The sequence below is a fragment of the Sapajus apella genome, unplaced genomic scaffold (genome assembly GCF_009761245.1).
Source record: "Sapajus apella isolate SASKATOON/1434 unplaced genomic scaffold, GSC_monkey_1.0 scaffold89, whole genome shotgun sequence".
NCBI lineage: Eukaryota > Metazoa > Chordata > Mammalia > Primates > Cebidae > Sapajus > Sapajus apella.
In genome coordinates this window covers 5,897,542-5,916,889 of record NW_022437029.1, presented here as the reverse complement: position 1 = coordinate 5,916,889, position 19,348 = coordinate 5,897,542, and the positions used below count along the sequence as shown (strand labels likewise).

The 19,348-nt window shown below is 38.3% G+C and overlaps 1 protein-coding gene and 1 pseudogene across 2 annotated transcripts in view; one reads left to right on the top strand and one right to left on the bottom strand.

Annotated features, from left to right (window-relative positions):
* Positions 1-8,105, bottom strand: part of IL1RL1 (interleukin 1 receptor like 1) — a 35,455-nt gene extending 27,350 nt beyond the window's left edge. Inside the window, exon 1 of the mRNA XM_032255549.1 lies at positions 7,212-8,105. The gene's annotated coding sequence lies outside the window, so the exon portion shown is untranslated. The remainder of the gene's footprint in view (positions 1-7,211) is intronic.
* Positions 6,439-12,135, top strand: LOC116534698 (annotated as a pseudogene). The gene is made up of 2 exons (XR_004261831.1): positions 6,439-6,470; positions 11,715-12,135. The product of XR_004261831.1 is annotated as a dynein light chain Tctex-type 3 pseudogene (transcript).
* The last annotated feature ends 7,213 nt before the right edge of the window (positions 12,136-19,348 follow it).

Here is a 19,348-nt window from a genome sequence, read left to right as displayed (position 1 = left end):
GGGAGGGAAGGGAGATAAAAAAGATACTGAGGATAAGCCACAAAATGCTGTAAGGGCAGAAATCCTATAAGTACCTAGCGTACTAGCTTACTCTGAGAGGGTGGTTAATAAATATTTGGTAATTGTTTGAAGAACACATCCCATAAATCCACACCTACATGGACATTTTATCCTCTCATCAAATGTATTCAAGTGAGAAGGCTAATATTTAGTTTCATTTTGTTGCACCTCCCTTCCTTTCTGTTTCTCTTCTGTGACTGCGTTGTGCAACAATTATTCTCATTGACAATGTTTGTACCTAAAAAAATTGTTCTATCAAAGCAAGAGTTGAATCATAACTAGCAGAGGCAGTTGAGTATCCATCACTAGCAAAAGGGAGAGAGATATATTTGTGATTATATAGCTTCTCTGTTTTCAAAATGTTCTATGGACAGTCACTTCAGGAAATTTTAATTGACTTCTTTTTAAAAATGTGTTAAGAAATGTACAAACATAGTGCAATAAATTGTATTTCCAAAGGACCTTTGAAACTTTTTAATAAGCAGATGCTGCTAACCACCAGAAAGACATAGCCTGCTGAGTTTTCTGAGCTGATTTACTTATTTTTTAACTCTTTTATCTTAGAACCTCTTTTTTCTTTTTCTCATTTTTCTTCGTTTGTTTTGTTTTTGTTTGTTTGTTTTGCAATAACATTATAGAATTTGAATCTACTTTGGAAACATTGCATGACTTGTTTCTTTAAATTTTAATTTTGTTAATAATTAGTTTCCACCATGATTTTTTAATGCAGTTGTTGATATCACCAATTACCACCATGTTGCTTAGGAATCTTCAGTCCTGCATCCTCCCCTTATCTTGAACTATAAGCAGCCTTTGTCAAAGTGGAGCAAGTTCTCCAGCATCTTTCTTCAAAACCCACAGGCTGTTGCTTTGCCTGTCCTCTTCTCCCCACTACCTGAAGTTTCAGTCCTTGAAATAGTTTTCTTCTCTGTCCACTCTCACTCCCACGTGATATCACCCAGTTAACTGGTTTGAAACATCATCTCTATGCCGATTACACTCTTGTGGTTATACCTGCCATCCACAGGTTTTCCCTAACCTTCAGGTTCACATATCCACCTGCTGACTGAACACCTTCACTTGTCTGTATTCCAGACATCACAAAATTAACCTGTCAAGGATTAATCCCTGTTCTTCCTCCCAAAATCTGCTCCTTCAGCCATCCTTCCTATTTTGGTTGATGGCAACTTCATCTTTTCTCAACTGCACAGATCAAAATCCTTGGAGGCATCCTTATACTTCTCCTTCTCTAGCACATCACTCTCAATACACCAGTAAGTCCCAGTGAACCTACTTTCCAAATATAGCCAGAACTCAGCCATGTGACCACTTCTTATGGCCATCTCTGCTGATCGAAGCCACCACCATCTCTTGCCTGAATTATTGCACTAACCTTTGCAGTGGACTTTTTGGGCCTTCCCTTGTCTCCTATAACTGATTTTCAAAGCAGAAGCCAGAGTGATCCTTTCAAATTACTCCTCTCCTCAAACTTCTGCTTTATCCAACAAAACCCAAATTGCTTGCAATGGACAAGAAGATCCTCTGGGGTCTGCCACCCCCCACCTCTCTGATTTACATCCTGCTACACCCCCAAACTTAACTCCACAATGCGTGTACTTCTGTCCTTCCTGTTGCTTGACCTCCTGAGCCTGCTCGCACAGCAGGGTGTTGTACCAGCTGTTTCCCTCTCTTGGATTTTCTTTCCAGGTGTCTGTGTGACTCACTCCCTCACCTCCTTCTAGTCCTGCTGCTTTCTTAATGAGGTCTATCCTCCTCACCCTTTCAGCAACTAACACTGTACTCCCAATCTTCCTAACTCTGCTTGATTTTTTTCCTCCATGGCATTTACAACTTGCAGCATACTGAATACTTAAACATCATGTATATTTTCTGCTTTGTTCATTTTGTTCATTTATGTCCCCTAGGAGATCCTCAATAAATACATGTTGCATTTTAAAATATGTGTGGCCTGTGGTTAGGTTTTTATGAGGATTGAGTTTCTCTCCAAATGTATGTTTACTGAAATCAAATCCTTTTTTTGTTTTTATAAATAGACATGATAAATTTATTAAAATAAGTTAAAAATCTATGAAGCAATTTACATACTGAGTTTGTTCTCATTTTATGTAAAAAGAAAACAAATCACAAAATTGTATTTACTCATCAACTACCACTTTGTAAAGCTATACTATAATAGGAGAAACTCTAATAAGAAACACAGAACATTAATCGGGTTTGTTATATAAAAGGAGTGAGTTTATAAATTATATTTTTTATTATTCTTAAACTACAATAGTGTAACATTGTTTGAATAATTACAGTGCATTTTAAAATGTATTTTGCTGAAACATTTTAATTTTAAAGAAATTGCTCCGATTTTAAAATATTGCCCTTATAAGTAGCTAAGTGTACATCAAAACATCATTCAATTGGAAAGAATAAAAGAAGACACGTAAATAATACAAGTACTGAGAGAGTTGTACAATTTCAGAATGCTGTGAATCAATCAAATTTCTAAGTTGATCCGTCATTATACAGGAAGTTTGACACTCAATCAAAGCCAGCCTTGCCAATTACAAAGAATTCTTCTTTGGAATTTTGGTTTCTAGGGCTTTTTGGAATATATTATTTTGTCTTTTAAATAGTCTGTATCTACTACTAATAAATGGTAGCTGGGTATCCATATAATATAACAGAAGGGAAATGAAAATGTACAATTTTTTAGGTAATTCTAGGTAATTTTTACATAATTTTAGATAGATCTTCATGTAATTATGAAATACTTTTGGTTGAAAATAGGCTGTATTGGATGATTTGATTGCTTTCTTTTTATAAAAATTAAACTCCCAGCTCTCTTCCAAGCTGCTGCAAGATGAATGCTCCTTTCCTTATCTACTTTCTTCTCCCCTTCTCTGAAGAAGGAAATTCTACCACAGGACTCAGGAACCTGAGTAGCTATGTTACTCCTTTCACATCCTCGGTCATTCTAGATTTTCTCAGGTTTACCGAGGGAATATCTATACCCACCAGATTACATAAAAAGTATGAGATGAGGTTTGGGAAATAGGATAAAGATTTATATACTGGAATTTGGAATGTGGTTTATGAAAGTTTTTAGGTAAATGAGCATGGAACAGACAAGTCTTAGCAGGACTCCTCCTATCAAACAAATCTTATTTCCATTTTCTTCCCTTTAGTCTGTGCTCAGGACTCAATTAACTAACTGCAGAAACATGCCAAAGACAATCAAATTCTTTTTTGTGTGAACAGATTTAAGAATGCTTTCATCGTGATGGTGGAACTAGAAATCAGAAGTGGCTGAATGAGCCGTGGTCTGACCCAGCAGCTGGAGGCACAAACCATCACCGGCATATTGAGATAAGGGAAGGATAAAAATGGCAACAAACAGCCTGAAGACAGAGAAAATGGAAAAACCAAAAGGAGCCACGTTTACCTTAGACCTCTAATTCCCTGAAAACACTCTCTTAATGAAAGCAGGAGCTGAATTCACTTTAAGTAATTCGTTTTGTTGCTATGATTGAGGAATGTGTTAGTTTCAAAAATCTTAATGTAGATTACATTTTGAAAAAGCTATTCACTTTGCATGGGGGCTAGTTTTCTAGAGAATTCCTCCAACGTGTGATTTTTCTGGTGTCTTGAGAGTTGGTGTGTACATTTGTGATGATCTGCCACAAGCCTGTCAGAGAGCACAAAGCAGCTCAGATTTCCAGAAACCACTTCTTAAGAAAAAAAGCTGAAATGAAAGTAAAGCAATTTTGAACATTACAACCCCAAATCTAACAAGGTTTTGCTCAAGAAGAGAAAAATGATGAGGGAATTCCTTACTAAAGTCTTGGTCTTTACCCATCAGCTCACCATTCCTAAAGAATGAAATCCAAGAAAACTTGTCCTGAACATGGGCATCAGGAGACTCTGATTTTCCTTATAGTTTAAGGTCTCTGCGCAGATAGTGACTCAAAGACATTCAGGTACAGCGTGGGGTTCTTTCAGCCAAGCTTGCAGAAAATGGTAGATGTTATTTTCTGATTATAAGGCCCCAGGGTGAAGAGAACTTAACAGAAATGCTGACTGGTCCTGTGGGAGAGCAGGGAGAGTGTGGATTGGGGAGGGTGACCAGCAACCCCAGGGCCATCCACATTCCTTTTTCCCACAGCATACACCCCTGTTCAGGGAGCCTCAGCTGGGTGGCAGTGGGTCTGAGAGGGCAGAGGCTCAGTAACTCGGCCTTCAGACACTCCATCACAGTTTGACTGAACCTCCTGAGAGGAAGGTGTAGGAAGCATGGAATCCTAATTAGAGAAAAAGCGTCAGGCTGGTCAGACTGGCAGTACCAGGGGAAAGCAAAGAGAGGAAGCAGACAAACTGTAAGTCTGCCTTTCTTCACGGCCCGGGACACATAGCCCTTATGAGCAAATAACTCACAATCTTCCGGCACCCAACTATCTCCAGACACCTGCAAGTTAGCTCACTACAAGCTTGGCATTATCAATACTACATATAGCACCCTGGAGCGCAGGAACTATCCTATAAAGACCCAGCAAGACTTTGATTTTTGTAATCAGTTCCTCTCTGGCTGTGCTGCCTATTGCAACCTTGTAATATATTTTCATACTTTCTCTAATAAATCTGCCTTTATCTACAGCTGTCTTAGTAAATTCTTTACCTATGTACCACCAGCTCAGATAGTTGTCACTCACCTGTGACAGGGAAGTCTTGGTTTCAATCATAGAATTGGCTCAAAATTGGCCCCTGATATCCTCAAGTCATATTTAACTAAGTTGTCACAAGACAAAAGCAGTTTTAGATAGGATTTGCGGTTTTTGAAATTCAAGACTACCCACCCATCTGATAAGTTATCAGGTCCTCTCTAAATCTCAGTTACATCTTGGTGGACACCATCTTTATTGGGTGTTTTTCCATCAGCACAGCATCTCCTTCTGCCCAGGCCTCAGTCACACCCAATACCAGGGCCAATCCCACAGACTCAGCTCAGCCACACACATGCCCATGTTTAGTCTTACTGTAGGGAGCCTCGGGCCCTCACCAGCATTGGTTGAACATACAGAATCGGAGTCAGCAAAGACTTGGTTTCATTCCTACTTCACAGCATTATCATAAGAATGGCAGGATATAGTGTGTGGAAAGTGCTTGGCTCAGAGTATGGCACAAAGCAGTCTCAGTGTCAATTGCTGCTGCTGCTACATTATTCCAAGTGTGCTAAGGACAAATACATCCCAGACAAGTTGGAGCCATCTTACCCTTAGCCCACAAATATTTTAAAGATGTCTCTGTCATCACCCCATTTCTCCATTCTCCTCTGTGTCTGAGCCCAGGCCTCAGTCCCTATTCAGAATGCAGACAACCTGCCTAGCCCTTTCCTTTGTCTTTCTTAGAACTGGACTCTTGATTGCTGTTAGATTTTTGTTCTAGGACCAGAGAGATCTTTTCCTACCAACCTGTAGTAGGACCCTACTGCACATGAATGCATGTGCACACGCGCACACACACACACACACACACACACACACACACACACACACATACACGCATACTTCCACAATGTCAGCATTGTCACTGTTGGAAGACTCCTGCATTATATCCCACCCACCAGACTGCATTTGCTCTTGGACATGGATGTCAGCCTGGCTCAGAGTCATCACCCAAATCCTTGGGGGGCTCTCCTTTGCAGTTGTCTGCCTCTGCACTCCCAGAAAACCAGGAATTATGGAGGAGTGGGCAGAGAACCATAAACCCCTTTGTAATTATAGGACAAATATTTTCAAGGACATAGATGAAGAGTTCTCCTAGAGAAAAAACAGGTACCTGAAAACCAACGATATACAACTATGGGACCACATCTCCAAACACAGGGGCATCCAAGTAGAAAAGTAACTTGGAACTAACCTCCTCACCTAAACAATTCATTGAAGAACAGAGAGAACCCCAGGTCGTCCTGGGGATCCTGTAACATTCAAATCAACAGTCACAGCAGCATGTCTACAGGGCACAGAGACAAAAGTTCCCAGGGCAAGGAAGGGACAAAATAAGGACAATGATGAGGTCTGACAACATTCAATGTTGACTGCTGGCTGAGAACTGCCCTAAATACTTATACCCATTTAATTTTCAGAAACTACCCTCTGAACATGATGTTAGTACTAATATGATGGTCACCTCTTTGTAAGCAAGGAACCCAAGAATTGAAGAAGTAAATGAGTTGCCTAATGTCATGCAACACGTAAGTGTAAGAGCAGGGATTACATGCAGATCTGCATTAGTCCAGAGCTTTCTGTCTCCAACACTACGCATGGAATAACCAAAATGAGATAGTCATGTCTATAACGGTATTTAGGAACGATGGTACATGAAGAGTTTGGCCTCAGAATCTGGTAGGAGAACTGCTATAGCCAGACAGAAACACGCCTCCCATTTCCTTACGCATGTAAGAAATTATAAGGAAAAACTGACATTCAGTGGATAAGGCTTTGGGACCAGTTCTGTAGTGCTTACCTCTGCACCCTCTGTTGAGTAGCCTTCAGAGAGAGGGAGAATGGAGCCACCAAGCAGAGCATGAAAGCAGGCATCCACAACAAACTTGAACTTAAACCATTCTTATTCACTCCCCACCCCTCCGGAAACACTGGCCCTCACTCAGGAGGGCTTTCTCATATCCTCATATTCACCCCCATCATGTTCCTTCTCTATTTTCTTCTTGTAGATGGATTCGACCCTGCTTCCTCACCCCTTTTGGCCAGCAGCTTCTTGCTTCATTCGTTTTGGTTTTTTTTTTTTTTTTCCTTTGTCTCAATCTGAGTAGATTCCACTGCTGGATTTTAGTGGATTTTAGAAATAATAACTCTGGATTATGAGCATTCTATGTGCACTGCAAAGCCCCCATCCTTTTTATCCTCAACCAGTTCTTTTCCAACACATGAGACCAAAGTTACACATTACACAAACAAGATTTCAAAGGATTTCATCAATCTGTAACTTGATTCTCCCATTGGTAATATTACCTTTCTCACAAGCAAAATTGATAATAATGACTATTATTATCCTAAATTTTTATATGAAAATTTTATTCCTTTTGAGATAAAAGCATTTTTGAAAAACACCCCAAAGGCACTTACCCTCAGTGGGTTGTACTTGAGTTCTTTCTTTCTCAACCTCCTAGGAGCAGTTTAATAACTCGGGGAGCCAATTTCTCTAACAGCTTTATAGCTCTACTAAATACAGCAGCCACCCTCTCTTTAAAAACCTCCCGTTTTCTTTATCAGTTAAGAAACAGGAATCAGGTTACTGATAAGCTGAACCTAATGAACCCACTGTTAACAAATGTTAACTGCAGTTTTCACCACATTCTCCTCTATTTGAAAGATCATTGATGCAGTTCTATTTCCGATTTTCACTTTATCGCTATAGATGGTTACATTTTGTCTTAACCATATTTTGCCTTCCTCACGAGTTACTTTCTCAGCAAAACCTCCCCAATTCCATGTAGGTGGCAGATCACTCACTTCCCCTAAAGCAAGTTGGTAGTTTAACTTCCCTAGAGTCACGTTTCTAAGAACAACAGTGTCCATTTCTGCAGCAAGTTGCTTATTTGTGTTGTTGTTGTTGTTGTTGTTGTTGAGACAGAGTCTTGCTGTGTGCCCGGCTGGAATGCAGTGATGCAATATTGACCCACTCTGCAGCAAATTTTATAGTTGATGTCTCACTGTCAATGTTTCTGAAAACTTTGACACATCTTTTGTGCTTAAGTGTACACCAGGCTGTGTGTGCAGTAATTCGGTACATGCTATCCCATGCAAGCCTCAGAGGCTGACAGGAGCCTCAGAGAGGTGAATTTCCTTACCCAAGGTAGCAGCCTGTACAAAGGAATGCCAGAATCCAAAGTGTCTATACCTGGGCTTTTTCCACATGCCCCAGATGGCCAAACTCAGGTGATTGTAATAGAGATTTACGGACACGTGCTGCAATTAGAATTCTGGATAAACTAACCTTAATTATATATGCAATTTTTAAAAATACTGGTGACTTTCAAATAATTAGGATGTACCATCTGCCAGAGTCCTCCCTAATATAGTAGAGCATGAGATTTAGGGAGAACACAGCCTAGTTTTCCTTTTCCCATCTGCTTGACTTTGGGCAAATTATCTCTCTTGTGTGAAGGATGATGTTGTCAATATTAAATGAATAACCTGTGGAAGGTGTCACCCATATTAATGATCACTAGTGATTTTCTGTCCTATCATTTACCCATCCTACCACACCCAGTAAAATTGTGTTTAAAAACAAACCTTCTGGTCGGGCATGGTAACTCACGCCTATAATCCCAATGCTGGGAGGCCAAGGTGGGTGGATCACTTGAGGCCAAGAGTTTCAGACCAGCCTGACCAACATGGTGAAACCTTGTTTCTATTAAAGTTACAAAAACTAACTGGTTATGATGGGGCATGCCTGTAATCCCAGCTACTCAGAAGGCTAAGGCACGAGAATTGCTTGAACCCAGGAGGCAAGGTTGCAGTGAGCCAAGATTGTGCCACTGCACTACAGCCTGGGTGAGAGAGTGAGACTCTGTCTCCAAAAAAAAAAAAAAAAAACCTTCAAAGTGTTTTTGAAAAATGGAGCAATTCATAACATGTTCAATATCTAAATATCATGTCTATGTCAACAGACTAACAAAAGCTGTGTAGCATCTGACCTTCAACCTTCAACATCACTGAGGCTCATTTTGGTTTGGGTGCTGAGTTAAGATGTCTTCTCTGTTTGAACACAACTTCACTTCCCTACCACCAACCCACAGACAAAAGAACAGCTGTGTATACTCTCCTTTATTTGCGAATTTGGGTGAAGATCCTCATCCCACCAAGTGAGCTAGATCACCTCTTCTCCTTACCTAGGGTCACCATACATAAAAGATGAAAATCTACATAAGGAGATATTGGTACACTCATCTGCATGCTATTCAATCTTCATGTGGATTATGATTTCAAAGCTTCAGAAAAAGTCAATGTTTAGTTGAGAGGTAACAGAGGTGCTCAATTTGGGGTTTGTGAAATAGAAGTTATGTTAAAGCCATATGTTCACCTGGAAGAAAAACATAATTTTGGTAAAAAATTAGATTTTTACATTCCCTCTCTTTCTCTCTCTCTCTGTCTCTCTCTCTCTCTCACACACACACACTCACACACACACACACTTGCCCCTTCCTTTCCTTCCTTTTTTTGCTCACTAAGCAAAAAAAAAAAAAAGTTTACTCAATGGTTTCTATAAAACACATTTAGACCTTTCCACAGTTTAACAAGGTTCGTGTGTCCCCCACCAGCCTTGAATAGTTTAAGCCAAAGAATGAGCAACTGTCATTCTTTGTGAGCTGTCAATAAAAAATACCTTTAATAGTTGTGGCGGGCAGCCTTGGCGATGGCCCCATGATCTCTGCCTCCTGGTGTCCACGCCCTTGTGTAGTCTTTTCCCTCACTGTACCAGGTCAGGTCTATGTCATCAATATAATCTGGAATAAGTGATCACATGCCATTGCCAAGACTAGGTTATAAAAGGCATCCTATTTCTAGATCCTTGAGGAATCACCACACTGTCTTCCATAATGGTTGAACTAATTTACATTCCCACCAACAGTGTAAAATTGTTCCTTTTTCTCCACATCCTCTCCAGCATCTGTTGTCTCCAGATTTTTTAATGATTGCCATTCTAACTGGTATGAGACAGTGGTATCTAACTAACTGGTATCTCAATGTGGTTTTGATTTGCATTTCTCTAATAATCAGTGATGATGAGGATTTTTTCATGTTTGTTGACCACATGTATGTCTTCTTTTGAAAATGATCTGTTCATATCCTTCGCCCACTTTTGAATGGCTTTGTTCATTTCTTTCTTGTAAATCTGCTTTAGTTCTTTGTAGATTCTGGATATTATTCCTTTGTCAGATGGGTAGAATGCAAAAATGTGTTCCCATTCTGTTGGTTGCCCGTTCACTCTAATGATTGCGTCTTTCACTGTGCAGAAGCTAGAAATAGAAATTCCATTTGGCCCAGCAGTCCCGTTTCTGGATATATACCCAAAGGATTATAAATCATTCTATTATAAAGACACATGCACACGCATGTGCTTTGTGGTGCTGTTTAGGATAGCAAAGACCTGGAACCAACCCAAATGCCCATCAGTGATAGACTGGACAAAGAAAATGTGGCACATATACACCATGGAATACTATGCAGCCATAAAAAACGATGAGTTTGTGTCCTTTGTAGAGACATGCATGAATCTAGAAACCATCATTCTCAGCAAACTGACACAAGAACAGAAAACCAAACATCACATGTTTTCACTCATGGGTGGGTGATAAACAATGAGAACACTTGGGCACAGGGAAGAGAATGACACTCACTGGGCTAGGTGGGGAAGAGGAGGGACAGCACAGGGATAGGGGAGGATGGGGAGGGATAACACCGAGAAAAATGCCTGATGTAGGTGGTGGGGCAGTGGGGACGGGGGGAAGGCAGTGGTTGGAGACAGCAAACCACCATAGCATACATGTACCTATGCAACAATCCTACAGGATGCAGAATGTGCACATGTACCCCAGAGCCCAAAGTGCAATTAAAAAAAAAAAGAAAAAGGCATCCTGTGGTCATCTGGGACTCTCTCTCTCTTGAATCACCCACTCTGAGAGAAGCCATCTCTAGGGCAACCCCAGAGAGTGCTCCTCAAGGACAGGTACTGAAGCCTCCTGCCAACCGCCACATGAGTGAGCCTAGCAGCAAGTTCCTCAGAGGCAGTCAAGTCTTCAGAGATGACAAAGTGTGGTCAACAGCTTGACCACAACTTCATGAGCGACCCTGAGGCAGAACCACCAAGCTAGGTCACTGTCAGATTCCTGACTCTCAGGAACCGGGTGAGATAATAAAGGTTTACTGTTTAAGCTGCTAAATTTCAGAGTAATTTGTTATGGCACAATAGATCCCTAATAATTGACAGAAAATGAACTTACACTATTTTCTTTGTGGATCTGACAACAAATATGTACAAGTCAGGGGTACTTGCTAGTAAGAAATGACTTGATCTCCATGGGCTTTTTTTTGGTACTGCATTTCCCTTACAGTAGTCAAAAATTCAACTGCTACTCCTACTCAGAAGGCCTTTTAGTGTCTGTGATGTCAGGAAGCCATCTCTCTTGTAACTCTGGAGTTTCTGTTATCAGAGGAAACGTCCAATCTTACAGATTGTTCCACAGATATTAAAAGCACACTTTCTCTAGTCTGATTAGATAAAGTCTCTCCCTTCTACATGCTCATTCTGTTTATTCAACAGATCTTTATTCCTGGATCAGAAGGAAACACATTTGTTTTGTCAAGAAAGCAACATTTCACCATGCTGACCTCACAATCGTGGTCTTCCCCGTTACCACTGGTCAGCAGTGGCACCTGAGAGACCTCAGGGAGACAGGTCTCTGTGAACCCTGAGGGTACACTCAGCGTTCTGCAGGCAATAGCACTTGCCATAGCAAAGGCAAAACTTTGTGAGAACAGTAGGGGGAGGACCCCTTGGGCAGCTGTCCCCGTCTTTGTGCAGACAGTCTTCTCTTTGGTCAGATATGTTCTGACTATGTGAAGGAGAGCCGGTGCTACCACAGAGCAATACCATCACCACTGCGATGAGGTTGGTTTCAATGCTGAGGAAGCTCACAATATTGTCAAAGAGTGTGTAGATGGGGTTTTAAGTGGTGAAGATTATAATCACAACATTAACCAGTGGACCGCAAGCATAGTGGAACAATCCTTAATACATCTGGTTAAGTTGAGAAAAGCTTACAAAAATATTGTGACCTGTGCAGTGGTCCAGAAGAGTGCATATGGCTTTCACACAGCCAGCTCTGGTTTTTGGGATACCACACCTGATGGAACCTGTACCATAAGATGGGAGAACCAGACCATGAAATGTGTTGTAAACGTTTTTACCATTGCTATTGTTCTTTAACTGACTAAAAATACTAGGCTAAAGTCATTAACTTAAGAATTTGTCAGTGTATCCTTTCAAAAAAAGAGTAATAGTTATTTATTAGTGTGCTAGATGACATGTGTGCAATATGTTTTAAAGCTATCAACAAAAACTGGATATTATAAGCAAGTAATATCATAGTAATTGGAAGATTATCTCATTCTATACAGCATCATTTAAACAGGAAAAATTTAATTCTAGCAAAAAATAAATGCAGAAATATAGCATGACATGAAAATATAGCCTTACATTTGCACCAGCTTTTCACTAATAATTTGTACTTAAGGTGATGGGGGAACTCCATTCAGATAATAAAAGCCCCTTTCAGCTAGAGAAGTTAACAGGAATAAATATATGAACAAAAAAGCTGTGGTGTTGGGAAAACTGGCTAGCCATATGCAGAAAGCTGAAACTGGTTCCCTTCCTTACACCTTATACAAAAATTAACTCCAGATGGATTAAAGATTTAAACATAAAACCTAACATCATAAAAATGCAGAAGAACACGTAGGCAATACCATTCAGGACATTGGCATGGGCAAGGACTTCATGACTAAAACACTAAAAGAAATGGCAACAAAATCCAACATAGACAATGGGATCTAATTAAACTAAAGAGCTTCTGCACAGCAAAAGAAACTATCATCTGAGTGAAGAGGCAACCTACAGAATGGGAGACATTTTTTGCAATCTACCCATCTAACAAAGGGCTAATATCCAGAATCTACAAAGAATTTAAACAAATTTGCAGGAAAAAAAACAACAACAACAACCCCATCAAAAAGTGGGCAAAGGATATGAACAGACAGTTCTCAAAAGAAGACATTTATGCAGCCAACAAACATATGAAAAAAACTCATTATCACTGGTCATTAGAGAAATGCAAATCAAAATGACATTAAGATACCATCTCACACCAGTTAGAATGGTGATCATTAAAATATCAGGAGACAACAGGTGCTGTAGAGGATGTGGAGAAATAGGAACACTTTTACTCTGTTGGTGGGAGTGTAAATTAGTTCAACTATGTGGAAGACAGTGTAGTAACTCCTCAAGGATCTAGAACTAGAAATACCATTTGACCCAGGAATCCCATTACTGGGTATATACCCAAAGGATTATAAATCATTCTATTATAAAAACAAATGCACATGTCTGTTTATTGTGGCACTGTTCACAATAGCAAAGACTTGGAACCAACCCAAATATCCATCAATGATAGATTGAATAAAGAAAAAGTGGCACATATATACCATGGAATACTACAGAGCCATAAAAAGGATGTGTTCATGTCCTTTGCAGGGACATGGATGAAGCTGGAAACCAACGTTCTCAGCAAACTGACACAAGAACAGAAAACCAAACACTGCATGTTCTCACTCATAAGTGGGTGTTGAACAATGAGAACACATGGACAAGGATGAGAACATCACACACAGGGGACTGTCAAGGGGTGGGGGCTAAGGGAGGGAAAGCATTAAGAGAAATACCTAATGTAGATAGGGTGATGGATGAGGCAAACCACCATGGCACATGTACACCTATGTAACAAACCTGCACGTTCTGCACATGTACCCCAGAACTTAAAGTATAATAATAATAAATGCTAATGATAAAGTTAATGTCATCAAAAAAAGCTGCAAGGATAAATGTGGAAAAAATGATGAGAATTAGCTAACATCTTTTAGTTTTTTTAAACTTTCTTCCCCTCACTTAGTTGTACATAATATTTAGTGGAAAGTAATTCCTTTTTTAAAATTTTCTATCAACTAATACTATAGTAACAACAATGATTAACTTGTTTACTTTTTCTGAGAATTAGTACATTGATTTTTTTTATTTCATATTTTTGGATTTACACTTGAGGGCGAATTAAATCTGGTAAACTGAACTTCCTAGTTGAACAAAATTAGTTACAGTGTATGATGAACAGTATATGACTCAAACAGCTGCTTTATAATTCGCTTATTCCATGTGGAACAAACATTTACCAGATGGCTATTATGATGGCTATTATGGGCATATTTCTCTGCTAAGCACTATAGTTATCAATGTGCTGTGCAAATGCTAAGTTCCTTTTAGCAATTGTTCAGTTGGAAGACAAGTATTAATATTTGGAGAAGGAAAAAAATAGTTGTTCTATAAAGGAGGTAAAAAGTGAATCTGGTTACACATATAGAAGTAAGTAAAATGAAAAGCACTTTGCTTTCTGACAGAATTATAGATGGCATTTTAAGACTTGCTTCTAACAAGTTAAAAGCGCACATAAAATATGCAACTCTTAAAGACCGTAGTATCAGTCTTACCTACACAAGTAGTAAATTTTGTCAACCATCTGTTACAACCATCTGTAAATAATTTTAAAGGCTTATTATGTGGGGTTCAAACTGAGTAGAATAAAGTATAGATTAAAAGTATAGAATCATTAGCAGGTTATCTCAGGGCTTATGAAATGTAATTAAATGTATTAAGAAAATAGATGAAAAATTAGGGTACACAGCTGGCCACCAAATGCAAAGTCAATCTGCTATTTATCCTTGAAAACAAAATCAGTTTTGCATATTACCAGCAACTCTAATACGTATAAAGAGTGGGACCATAACTCATTAAATTTGGGGAAGGAATAAGCTTAGTGTTAATATTGATATTAAGACAATTTGTAGGAATATTATGTGCATGTTTGATATTTTGCCAAATAATGATAATTAATAATTGTTCAATGTTTAAGAATAATATTAACAAAATAAAGAAGTTTAATGCAGTGATCTTTGTTTCTGGCACATCAAAAATTCTCAGTCATTGTTCATTTTCCTTTGTGTTGCTGGCTTTCGTGCCTTCGAAGATTACATTAGTGACCAAAATATATATGCAGACTTTCTTCTTATTATTGTTGTTGAAGCCTGATTTAAGAAATAAAATAATAATTCATACCTTGTGAGCTTGTTATCTTCTCTTTCTAGTTAAAATATAATAAATATTCCTGTGCTGAAAGAAAGAAAAGAAAGAAAAGAAAGAAAGAAAGAAAGGAGAGAAAGGAGAGAAAGGAAAGAAAGGAAGGAAGGAAGGAAGGAAGGAAGGAAGGAAGGAAAGAAGGAAGGAAGGAAGGAAGGAAGGAAGGAAGGAAGGAAGGAAGGAAGAAAAGAAAAGAAAGATGGAAAGAAAAGAAAGATGGAAAGAAAGGAAGGAAGAAAAAGAAAGAAAGGAAGAGGAAGGAAGGAATGTTCTGATGATGCAATGCCAGCAATGCCTTTCTGCTGTAGTGGCCTTGAACAAGCACTTTGCCTTATGACATGGTAAGAACATAAAAGGAAAATCTGATCTGATGTTCTCAGTATTTTCCCTGTGTGGTGGCTTTCGTGCTTTGGTGTCTCAAATACCCTCTCCCATTTAAGAACATGAGAGGAAACCCTGATCTGTAGATTGTGTTCTCACTCTTTCCTCATGTTGAAATGCTGAAATAAATGTCAACATTTTCATTCATGGTCAAATTTCTTCTAAAACCTAGAACTCTAGAAACTTCTATCTGGGACTGGTAAAAATTTAAAGATGTCCTTTGTTTTGCTGAAATTCCCTAGTCCTGGCAATATACATGACAGAATATCCTCTGAAATTGAGTCCAGATATTTTCAATCATTCCAAGAAAATTTAGATTCAGGAGGGGACGGAGATTAGGAAAAGGGAAAAAAGGTGATTTCACAGGGACCACAGGCATGCATTTACAGGAAGGATTTCAGTCATCTACTTGAAATTGTTTTGCTTCAAGATTATATCCAGTTCTCTAGAAATTGATGACACATTTTTTAAAACAACAGCTTATTTGCCAATGTACTTGTGTAATATGCAATGCATAACATCTAACAGACACTCCCCTTTAGTCTGAACCACACAGAGTGGTGAGGCACAGAAGTCATTTCGAAATTATGGATTTCTATCAGTAACGCTCAGTGAATAAATTTTAAAATATATACAATACTACAAAGGAAAAATTCTCATACCCTAATACTCAGAGATAATTACTATCTAACATACCCACATATTTTCTGCTGGCCTTATTTCTTAGATTTCATGTGGATATACTCTATTCTTTTTGGATAGAGTATATTCACACACACACACACACACACACACACACACACACACAAAATAGGGTGGGAGGCGGCAGGGGAACAACTGGGCCAGGGCAGGCTTATGGGGATAGACTGTCTCCCTTGCCTCTGGCCCAGCAGAGCCTAAGCACTGTGCTATCCTGGAGGGGCTTTGGACCAACAGAAAGACCAAGGGCATAGGGAGGAGGAGGCTTCACCCATCAGCAATAAAGTTGATCGCAGGGTGTGCTTTTTTTTTAATTATTCAAGATACATGTATATATATGTAAAAATATTATACATACACAACAGAAAATACAAAACTTTCCAAGAGACACAAAAGAAAATAAGTGAATGAAGAGTCATGTCATGTTTCTAGAGAAGACTCAGTAATAAGATTCATAATAAATTTTTTGGGAAGTTGACAAAATAATTCTAAAATTAGGCCTGGTGCAGTGGCTCAAGCCTGTAATCCCAGCACTTTGAGAGGCTGAGACAGGCAGATCACAAGGTCAGGAGTTCGACACCAGCCTAGCCAATATGGTGAAACCTCGTCTGTACTAAAAATACAAAAAATTAGCTGGATGTGGTGGTGCTCTCCTGTAGACCCAGCTCCTCGGGAGGCTGAGGCAGGAGAATTGCTTGAACTACAGAAGGCGAAGGTTGCAGTGAGCCGAAATTATGCCACTGCATTCCAGCCTGGGCGACATAGTGAGACTCTGTCTCAAAAAATAATAAATTAAAATAAATAAATAAATAAAACTAAAGTGAAGAATAAAGGAAAATGGCAAAGCTAACTTCCCATTAAGTGCCTGTGTGTGCCACACACTGGTTCCACCCACACAATCATCATAATAAACTTATAAGGACTACTGTTACCCTTACTTTACAGATAATAAAACTGAGCCATAATGAAGTGAATAAATTTGCTGAGTCACATTGCCAGTCAGCTAAGAAGCTGGGATTTGGACCCAGGCACTAAGAAAGTGAAGTCTGCACTATTATCCAAAATCTACATGGCTTCTCAATTTTCCAGAAATACTTAAGATCAGTCAAGAAAATATGAAAAACATTAAAATGTTAGGAGAACAGATGGTTTCTCCTTGAGCCTACTGTTCTCCTACAGATATTCCTTTGTAGATATTCCTACAGATATTCTCTCTTGAACCTGCTGTTGTGCAATAAAGTTTCAGTAATTAAAATAATATAGAACAGCCACAGGAGGAGACAGCCAGCTTACAAGAACAAAATAAAAAATCTAGAAACCAATGGAGCATTAATAGAAATTTATAACAAGGTTATGAATATAATGAAAAATTCAGCATATCAAATCTGAGAGAAAGGCTTTAAATATATGGTGTCATGACCATTTTATATTTAATTTAAGCATTACAAATGATTTAATATTATCATCTTAAAATATAAACATAGAGAAACAAAGTTTAATCAGTAAGAAAATTAAATTCCAAATGGATTAGAGGTTTAAAAGGAAAAAGAAAAAAGTTAAATCTGTAAGCAGATAGAATTAAGCATTTATTTGGTAATGATGTAGGAATAATATTGGCCTTCTAAACACAATGATAGAGATAGGAATCATAATGTCAAAGGCCAAATAAATCTGATCACATCTGAAAATGCCATAGAGAGCAAGCAAAAAACTGATGAAAATGTTACAAACACACACACATGCATAAATGCACACACACATGACCACATGCACACATATACTCTATACAAATATTTTATAAATGAATAACAGAAAAGACAACAATCTAAACTTTAAAATATGCAGAAGATATAAACTAAATTCAAAAAGGAAGTGCAGAGATTTTTCAATAAACTAATTAAAAATATATATCAAAAGAAATAAAAATACTAATGAAAACCAATATATGTGTCATTTTTACTTATAAAGCTTGGAGGTTTAAAAAATAATACCCAGATATTTGGAGAGCTAAAAAGTACATAAACTGGTGCAATCTTTTTAGAGGATAATTTGGAAATCTGAATCAAAATACCCCTTAACTCAGCAATTTCTCTTCTATTAATGCAGTTGAGAAAATCATGGATGTTCAAAAACATTTAGCTGCTCATTCACAATGTTGTAAATAATAGTATGAAAAAACTAAATATACAAAATAAAGAATTAATCTATGGTACTTTTAAATAATAAAATACTTTGCAGTCATCAAAAATGTTGTAGAGTAATAACATTTAAATAAATAGAAAATGCTTGTGATGTGCTTTGCTTAGAGGACAAGTTTTGTGATTTCTACTTCCAACCGAGATAAAGTAACAGGAACAAGATTTACCCTCCTGACTTAAACAACTCAACACTGAACAAACCGTATGAATCAACGGCTCTCAATATATGAACATCAGGAAAAGATGATAGTAAACTTTGAGAGATGGGAAGCAAATAAAAGAGCCCAGCAATTGCCCTGGTTACTGCCTGGAGAGTTTCTCAACTGTAGCAAAGTGTGGAGGAAGAGAAATGAAATCCAGTGATCTGTCTGAGATGAGGAATCAGAGCTGGGACTCTGGGAAGGCTAGCATAACTTGTGTTCACAGAGTAGTGAGGAGGTGATCACTACAGAGAGATCTGTAGAATCCTATTCAATTACTCAACTCAGTACTGATGAATTCATGCTTGTGAGGAAGTGATCTGTGGCCAAAGAAAGAACCACCCAAAAAGATTAGAAGGAACAATCACCACAACTCTCACAGAGTCAGAAATAGTACTTGTGCTCACTATTCAAAATGGAAAATGACGACACTCATGAGTTTTGTCTCAACAGTACTGTAAATTAACCACAGACTAAATGTCGCTCTGTTTATACATAAAAAATCTTGGAAGGCACGAAAAGGTCAAACTTGTTTCAGGGTAACATAACAGTAATTCTGAGTGTAGCTCAAATATTTCTAGAAATAGAAAAATATTCAGCACTCAGTATGTTAAAATTAACATTGTCTGGCCTACAATCAAAAATTTTCAAGCATACAAAGGAGCAGAAAAATACTACCCTTAATAAAGAGAAGAATCAATCAATCAAAACTGGCAAAGAATTAAAATAGATAATTGAATTGATAGAAAAGGACATGAAAACAGCTATTATATCTAAATTCCATATGCGAAAAAATCTAGATGAAATATTGGGTTAAGC